The following is a 10,029-nucleotide window of genomic DNA, read 5'->3' on the forward strand; positions in this document are numbered from 1 at the left end:
ATTATTATTATTATTATTATTTTATGTTTGACTTTTGTTTTGCATTTGTACAAGTTGGATCCAAGTCTCACCCAGAGACCTCAAGAGACAACAAGTTAGAAGTTCATGTAGGTGTTATGCCTAGAGTACCATATATTTGGATTTGTACAGTTTTGTTCAAGTGAATATTTAAGAAACCATAAGAAAATTATGTTTGCTTTAAAATTTGAGATCACATAGACAGTATTTTACGTAGGATATGGGCAGTTCCCATGAGCACTAACTTTTGAACTTCAGCCATTTTGGGGTTTCCTGGTATCTGAGCTAGGTAGTAATCAGCCCGTTTCGCTGTCATTCCCAGGGCACCTATGACAATAGGTATTGTTTTCGTCTTCAGATTCCACATTTTGCTAATTTCTATTTCAAGATCTTTATATTTGCTCAGTTTTTGGTAGGTCTTGACAGATACGTTTATATCGATTGGGACAGTCATATCAATGAGGAGGCATGATTTTTGTCTGAAGTCTTTCAGTATGATGTCTGGCCTATTTGCGTCTATCTTTCTGTCAGTTTGAATGGTGAAGTTCCAGAGGAGTGCAATGTGATCATTTTCAAGTACTGGGGGTGGTTTGTGTTCCCACCAGTTTTTATCATGGGGCAAGTCCAGGTTTTTGCATATTACCCAGTGAATATATTGTGCAGCTCTATCATGCCTGTTGAGATACTCTGTAGGCGCAAGCAGACTGCACATGGAGATAACATGATCGATGGTCTCATTTTGTTGTTGGCATATACGACATAATGGGGAGCTGCCGTTCTTTAATATGTTGGCCTGGTAGTTCTTTGTAGGTAGGCATTGATCTTGGGCTGCTATGATAAACCCTTCTGTTTCTGATTTCAAGCCAGAGGCCATTAACCATTGGTGGGTAAGGGCTTTGTCAATATCTGCATTATTCGCTCTCTTTGGGTATTTGCCATTGAGAGGTTTTCCATGCCATTTTTCAGTCATAATAGCTAAGGCAGCAATTTTAGCACGGGTTTTCAAGCGCTTAGCTTTTTCTGCAGGTGTTTCTAGTTCGTCTAATTCTTGAATTTGTTGCAATTGGAATTCACTTAGATATTCCTTTGCCTGTTTTGTTACTGAGTAAGATGCTTTCTTGCTTTCATATTTTAAGACAAGTTTTAGCATCCAGTCCTCAGAGTTTTTCATATAGGTGTCTAGGCCAATTGTGGCTACCTTCATTGATAATGCCAGCTGTAGTAGTCCTCGACCTCCCTCTTTTCTTGGCAGATAAAGACGTTCTATATCTGCCTTAGGGTGGTGCATTCTATGCATTGTCAACAGTTTTCTTATTTTTCTGTCAACATTACATATTTCAGTAATTGACCAGTTAACGATGTTGAAACTGTAAGTCACGACTGGTATGGCTAGAGCATTGATCGCTTCGATCCTGTTTCTCGCGTTCAGCTCTGTCTTCAGTATTGCTCTCACCCTGCGATAACATTCTCTTCTGATCCTTTCCCTCATCACTGAGTGCTTGATATTGTCCCCTTCAATTACCCCTAGGTATTTGTAGCTCTCCGCTGGTTCTAACTCTTTTATGACATTTTGCTGGTCAAGGTTCACATTAGATGTATTTGTCATTTTTCCTTTGATAAAGGTAGCTTTTGCACATTTATCAAGGCCAAATTGCATCCTGATGTCATCACTGAATTGTTTAACAATCGCTAGTAGGCCTTAGAGTTGTTGGTAATTTTTTGCAAAGAGCTTTAAATCATCCATGTAAATGAGATGATTTATATTTTTATCAAATATTTTATAACCATTGTAAATGAGATGATTTATATTTTTATCAAATATTTTATAACCATTGTAAATGAGATGATTTATATTTTTATCAAATATTTTATAACCATTGTAACTGAGATGATTTATATTTTTATCAAATATTTTATAACCATTGTAAATGAGATGATTTATATTTTTATCAAATATTTTATAACCATTGTAAATGAGATGATTTATATTTGTAAATGAGATGATTTATATTATTATTATTTATATTATTATTATTATTATTATTATTATTATTATTAGTCAAAATTAAAAGAAGAGTGCCATTTGCTATCTTGTGAACAATATTTCGACATCTCGCGTGTCTTCCACTGGTTCAAAAAATAAATTTGTCAATCTACTTCATTTTGGTTAATGTAGAAAGGATTGAGGTAACTCCTCCTGAAGATATAGAGTCAAAATTAAAAGAAGAGTGCCATTTGCTATCTTGTGAACAATATTTCGACATCTCGCGTGTCTTCCACTGGTTCAAAAAATAAATTTGTCAATCCACTTCATTTTGGTTAATATAGAAAGGATTGAGGTAACTCCTCCTGAAGATATAGAGTCAAAATTAAAAGAAGAGTGCCATTTGCTATCTTGTGAACAATATTTCGACATCTCGCGTGTCTTCCACTGGTTCAAAAAATAAATTTGTCAATCTACTTCATTTTGGTTAATATAGAAAGGATTGAGGTAACTCCTCCTGAAGATATAGAGTCAAAATTAAAAGAAGAGTGCCATTTGCTATCTTGTGAACAATATTTCGACATCTCGCGTGTCTTCCACTGGTTCAAAAAATAAATTTGTCAATCTACTTCATTTTGGTTAATATAGAAAGGATTGAGGTAACTCCTCCTGAAGATATAGAGTCAAAATTAAAAGAAGAGTGCCATTTGCTATCTTGTGAACAATATTTCGACATCTCGCGTGTCTTCCACTGGTTCAAAAAATAAATTTGTCAATCTACTTCATTTTGGTTAATATAGAAAGGATTGAGGTAACTCCTCCTGAAGATATAGAGTCAAAATTAAAAGAAGAGTTACCTCAATCCTTTCTATATTAACCAAAATGAAGTAGATTGACAAATTTATTTTTTGAACCAGTGGAAGACACGCGAGATGTCGAAATATTGTTCACAAGATAGCAAATGGCACTCTTCTTTTAATTTTGACTCTATATCTTCAGGAGGAGTTACCTCAATCCTTTCTATATTAACCAAAATGAAGTAGATTGACAAATTTATTTTTTGAACCAGTGGAAGACACGCGAGATGTCGAAATATTGTTCACAAGATAGCAAATGGCACTCTTCTTTTAATTTTGACTCTATATCTTCAGGAGGAGTTACCTCAATCCTTTCTATATTAACCAAAATGAAGTAGATTGACAAATTTATTTTTTGAACCAGTGGAAGACACGCGAGATGTCGAAATATTGTTCACAAGATAGCAAATGGCACTCTTCTTTTAATTTTGACTCTATATCTTCAGGAGGAGTTACCTCAATCCTTTCTATATTAACCAAAATGAAGTAGATTGACAAATTTATTTTTTGAACCAGTGGAAGACACGCGAGATGTCGAAATATTGTTCACAAGATAGCAAATGGCACTCTTCTTTTAATTTTGACTCTATATCTTCAGGAGGAGTTACCTCAATCCTTTCTATATTAACCAAAATGAAGTAGATTGACAAATTTATTTTTTGAACCAGTGGAAGACACGCGAGATGTCGAAATATTGTTCACAAGATAGCAAATGGCACTCTTCTTTTAATTTTGACTCTATATCTTCAGGAGGAGTTACCTCAATCCTTTCTATATATATTATTATTATTATTATTATTATTATTATTATTATTATTATTATTATTATTATTATTATTATTATCATTATTGTTCTTATTATTATTATTGTTTTGTTGTTGTTGTTGTTGTTGTTGTTGTTGTTGTTGTTGTGAGTTCAAATTCAACTGAGGTCGACTTTGCCTTTCATCCTCTCGGAATCGATAATGTAAATGCCAGTTGAGTACTGGGGTCGATGTAATCGACATCGATTTATTCTCTCTTCCAAAATATCTGGCCTAGTGCCAAAATTTGAAACCAATATTACTTGAATTCCTCCGTACACACAAACATACATACATACATACATACATACATACATGCATAGAGAAATGCATGTGTCTATACAAACACTCATACACAAACGTATTAAAAAGAAGTGGCAACAAGGTCATTAAAAAAAATTACTAAATATTTATATGTATATATATATATATTATATAATATACATAATAAATATATATGTGTGTGTGTGTGTGTATGTATGTATATGTATGTATGTATGTATGGATGGATGTATTTATACGTACACGCACACACACACGCACACACACACGCACACACACACGCACACACACACGCACACACACACGCACACACAAGCTTGAAGAATAAAGAAATTATGAACTGAAGACAACATTCCCTGAAACTAAAGAAATGGTCTCAAGAAATCAGCAAGAGTTTAATCAAAACTGACAGGAATGTTCCGTCTGACATCCATAAGAATATTCATGAATAAAAGAAGGAAAGGAAACACGGTAAGTTAAAGAGTGTGTTTCTAAGAATGGGGATGTGTAGAGAATGGGGATGTGTAGAGAATGGGGAAGTGTAGAGAGATCATTTGATAGAAATAGAGGTTAAGACAGGGAACAAACAAAAAAATACAATATTTCATATTGGCCTTTGTGAATATGTATATATATGTATACATATACACACAAACACGAATACATACATATATATATATATGTGTTTGTGTGCGTGTGTTTGTGTGTGTGTGTGTGTATCTATGTATGTATGTATGTATGTCACGATATATGAATTCGAGCAAGCCTGTAGTACTCATGAAAAAGCTCATATATATATATATATATATATATATATATATATATATACATATATATTAAATCCAAGAGAGTTAGAGGTTGTGAATCCAACCAGCTAAGGGATAATATCTATCTGATATACCGCTGGTAGAATACTCAATTATTAATACACAAGTGTTTTTTCATTGCATGGTAATTACATTACCAAGTGTAATAAATGGGTGAGAGTAAAGTTATGTTACTGTTAATTTATAGAGCAATAAGAAAATGGAGAGGGGTCAATAGGTAGTATTCATCAAAGGTAGAATGAGGTATTTTTGCCTCTTGGCTGAAACAGCTGTAAGATATTATCCCAATTTCTATTGCTATATGTTATAATTTAATAATTAACGGTATTTTATATTATATATGTAAAGCATAATATGTCATACATGTATGTATGTTGTTATAATTGTCCTTTTAGTAAATAAATAAATTGACATAATATAATGTCTATAAGTTGATGAATACTAACCTATTGATCCCTTCCATTTTATTGCTATATATATATATATATATATATATATATATATATATATATATATATATATATATATATATATATATATATATACATACATATTATTTAATGCACATTGTATTAAAATAAGAGCTACTAATAGTTTCTTGCTATTAAGACACGTGGTTAGGCAGGGGTGTTTTATAACGGCATTCTGTCTTTAAGTGAGCTTCAAGAAAGACATAGCACGCTATAAAACCTGCCTAACGACGTGTCTCTATGTCGATAAGATATTAGTAGCTCATATTTTAGTACATTAAATGATAGTCATCTCAGATTCATTGTAGTAATATTTTGGTAATCTTATCTTGACGGAAAAGTAAATATTATATTTATATACGAACGGTGCATCTACAAGCATATAAGCTATAATAGATAGCGTGTGAATTATTCGATGAAGAAAAACAACCTCTTTGGATACAAGGATGATGAATGTATGTATGTATGTATGTATGTATGTATACGTGTGTGTTTATGTGTGTATGTATGAATGTATGTATGCACGTATGCATGTATGTATGTAATTATGCATATATGTATACATGTATGCATGCATTCATGTATGTATGTATGTATATTGTGTGTGTATAAATGTTTGATTTTATGTAATGTTAATATAAAATAGCATTTGAACTTAATGTTGAAGGATCATTGAATACATGTCTGTATAGTGACATATCCATTTTTGCAAGAGGGATGCACACACACGCACACACACACACACACACGCACACACACACACACACACACACACACACACACATATATATACACACACACACACACACACACACACACACACACACACACATATATACACACACACACACACATGATATTCAGCGATGTGAACAAATTTCGGAATTATTTTGGCGTGAAGTTCTAGAAAGACGAAGATATCCTAAAATCTCATTTTTCTTTTTCTTCCTCTTTTTTTCTTTCTTCTTTTTTTTTTTCATATTCTGTAACTGAGTTTGTTTCATTTTCAGTTTTCCTGTTAATTCCATTTTTATTGTTGTTATTGTTGTTTTATGAGAAAGTTTGATATCTTTGAAAAGGAAAACTGTAATTATCATAGAACCAAATGCAAAATAGATCCTAACACATTTCTTTCGTCCATTTTCATTTTCAAGGAATGCTTTGAGGCTTAATGTAAGACAATTCAACCAGAAACTAATTTCTATATTTTCCGTTCAAATGAAATTCATATGTGATGTGAATGATACAAAAGATTTGTCTGTTTATAACGACGACGACGATGACGACCACTACAGCAACGCAAAAGCAACAACAACAACAGTAATAATTCTTTCTAATATAAATGCACCACTCCTGAAATATTGTGGGGGAAGGGATAAGTCGATTACATCGACCCCAGTGCTTAAAATAAGTAATTATCTTTCGACTCTGAAAGGATGTAAGATTAAGTCGTACTTGATGGAATTTGAACTCGTAAAGACGAAAGAAATACTTGTAAGCGTTTTCTCCCACGTGATAACTATTCTGCTAGTGTGCCGCAAAAGAAAATAATAGTAATGATAATCATGATAAAATGATAATAATAATAATAATGATAATAATAATAATAATAATAATAATAATAATAATAATAATAATAATAATAATAATGAACAAATGGCAAACAGTGCTACAGCTCGAAACAAAAGAGGGACTTGTGAAAACGAAAGCCATCCCCATTAGAAGAGGAATATTCCAGGGAGACACGCTCTCTCCACTCCTGTTCTGCCTGGCACTCACACCTTCAACAGAATTGCTAAATAGAACTGGATGCGGTTACAAATGCTACGGAAAAACAGTCAGCCACCTTCTATATATGGATGACCTAAAATTATATGCTAAAAACGACAAAGAGCTAGAAACACTACTACAGACAGTACACGGCTTTACCAAGGAAATAGATATGAAATTCGGATTAGAAAAATGTGCCAAAGCAACCCTGAAAAGAGGAAAATTAGTTAAAAGCAGCAATATAACACTAGATAAAGCCAATGAAATAAGAGAACTAGACGAAAGCCAACCATACAAGTATTTAGGAGTCAATGAACTAGATAGGATACAACATACACAAATGAAAGAAAAAATAAAGAAAGAGTACTATAGACGAGTTAGATCAATACTAAAAACAGAGCTCAATGCTAAAAACAAGATGATGGGTATCAACACTTTAGCTGTCCCAGTTATAAGCTACAGCTACAATATCCTTAACTGGACACTAAACGAACTATGTAAAATAGACAGGAAAACAAGAAAAATAATGACAGGATATAGGATGCACCACCCAAAATCTGACATAGAAAGGCTATATATATACAACGCACAGAAGGTGGCAGGGGTCTTATACAGCTAGAAAACTATTATAAAATAACCACCATAGGACTGCAAAAATACCTACTCCAAAAGCAAGGGAAACTAATACAAATAGCCACAAAACACGAGCAAAACAAAAAGCTGTTTTCAGTATTTAAGGAAGCTGACAAATACGAACAAGAAATCAATCTACTTAACAAATACGAAGAAGAAGAAGAAGAAGAAGAAGAAGAAGAAGAAGAAGAAGAAGAAGAAGAAGAAGAAGAAGAAGAAGAAGAAGAAGAAGAAGAAGAAGAAGAAGAAGAAGAAGAAGAAGAAGAAGAAGAAGAAGAAGAAGAAGAAGAAGAAGAAGAAGAAGAAGAAGAAACAACAAAAGCTATAAAACAAATGAAATCCAAACTAAAACTAGAACAGCAACGAACCATGATAAAACGATGGCAAGAAAAGCCCCTACATGGTAAATACTGGGCTAAACTAAATACGAAAGAAATAGACAGAGAAAAATCCCAGCAATGGCTGAGAAGCTCAGGACTCAAAGCAGAGACTGAAGGATTTTTAATTGCTGCACAAGACCAAAGCCTCCCCACCAGAAATTACCAAAGACACATAATGAAAAGAAATATAACAAGTAACTGTAGAATATGTGGAGATCGACAAGAAACAATAAATCATATTATCTCTGGCTGCCCAGTCCTGGCTAAGAAAGAATATATTCACAGACACGACAGAGCTGGGACCTATATACACTGGAAGCTATGCCAACACTATGGAATAACAACAGAAAAAAGATGGTATAAACACACGCCAGAAAAGGTCACAGAAAACGAGAAAGCAACCATACTCTGGGATATGCCAATACACACAGATAGAGAAATTAAGGCAAATAGACCAGATATAGTTGTCAAAGATCATGAAGAAAAAAAATGCTTTCTAATTGATGTATCAATACCAGCAGATGACAACGTTTCTCTAAAAGAAATGGAAAAACTTTCAAAATACAAAGACCTAGAAATAGAGGTAACTCGAATGTGGAATCTAAAAACAGAAACAATTCCTATCATAGTAGGTGTCTTAGGTATAATAAAAAAAATATTCAGACAAATACATAACAAAAACACCAGGACTTACAAATATATATAACATACAGAAAATTGCACTACTGGGTACTGCACACATTCTACGCAAAACACTTTCAATACAGTAAACATAAGAGCACCACAGCAAACCACAGCACATACCCAAGGCGCACAGAGCTGCGCTCGGTAGTGAAGTGAAAGCACGTTATAAAAATAAAACTACTGAACAATAATAATAATAATAATGATAATGATAATAATATGTAATCTCAAATTTTGAAACAAACTCAAAATTTTCTTATGTTTTCTTAAATATTCTCTAGAACAACACTGTACAAAACCAAATATATGACACCTTAGGTATAACACCAACTTGAACTTCTAACTTGTTGTCTCTTGAGGTCTCTGGGTTAGACATGGAGCTAACTTGTACAAATACAAAGCAAAATTCAAACATATAATAATAATAATAATAATAATAATAATAATAATAATAATAATAATAGCCAAGAAGAAGAGCGCGATTCGATTGTATAGACAATGTTTCGGCTGATATACCCTCCAGCCTTCATCAGGTGTCTTGGGGAAATTTCGAACCTGGGTTCTCATTCCTAAGGAATTTTTCGATGTTATTATTATTATTACTATTATTATTATTATTATTACTATTATTATTATTATTATTATTATTATTATACAGTTCACTGCCTGGAATCGAACTCGGAATCTTGGGGTTAGTAGCCCGCGCTCTTAACCACTACGCCCACGGTCATATGTCTTCTACAATATAATCTCGGGCCTACTAAAGTGGATTGGTGGACGGAAACTGAAAGAAGCCCGTTGTATATATCAAGTGTGTGTGTGTTTTTACCCGTCACCGACTGACAACCGGTGTTGGTGTGTTTATGTCCCAGTAACTTATCAGTTCGGCAAAAATTACCAATAGTACTGGTGTCGATGCATTTGATTAAAATTCTTCAAGGCGTTGCCCTAGCATGGCCGCAGTTTAATAATTAAAACAATTAAAAAATAAAACATTGTTGCTACTACTGCTACTACTAGAGTGGTTTCTACTATCGCATCGGGCCGACCAAAGACTTAGGAGTGGATTTAGTTGACGGAATCTGAAACTTAGCGGTTCGGCAAAGAGACCAATAGAATAAGTACTAGGCTTACAAATATTATGTCCTGGGGTCGATTTGTTCGACTAAAGGTGGTGCTCCAGCATGGCCGCAGTCAAATGACTGAAATGTATAAAAGAAAAGTAAAATAATAAAAGAATATATACACGCACACACTCACACACATACACACACACACACACACACACACACACATATGCGACAGGCTTCTTTCGGTTTCC

Source organism: Octopus bimaculoides, chromosome Z (assembly GCF_046866305.1).
Source record: "Octopus bimaculoides isolate indiv1 chromosome Z, ASM4686630v1, whole genome shotgun sequence".
Classification (NCBI taxonomy): Eukaryota; Metazoa; Mollusca; class Cephalopoda; order Octopoda; family Octopodidae; genus Octopus; species Octopus bimaculoides.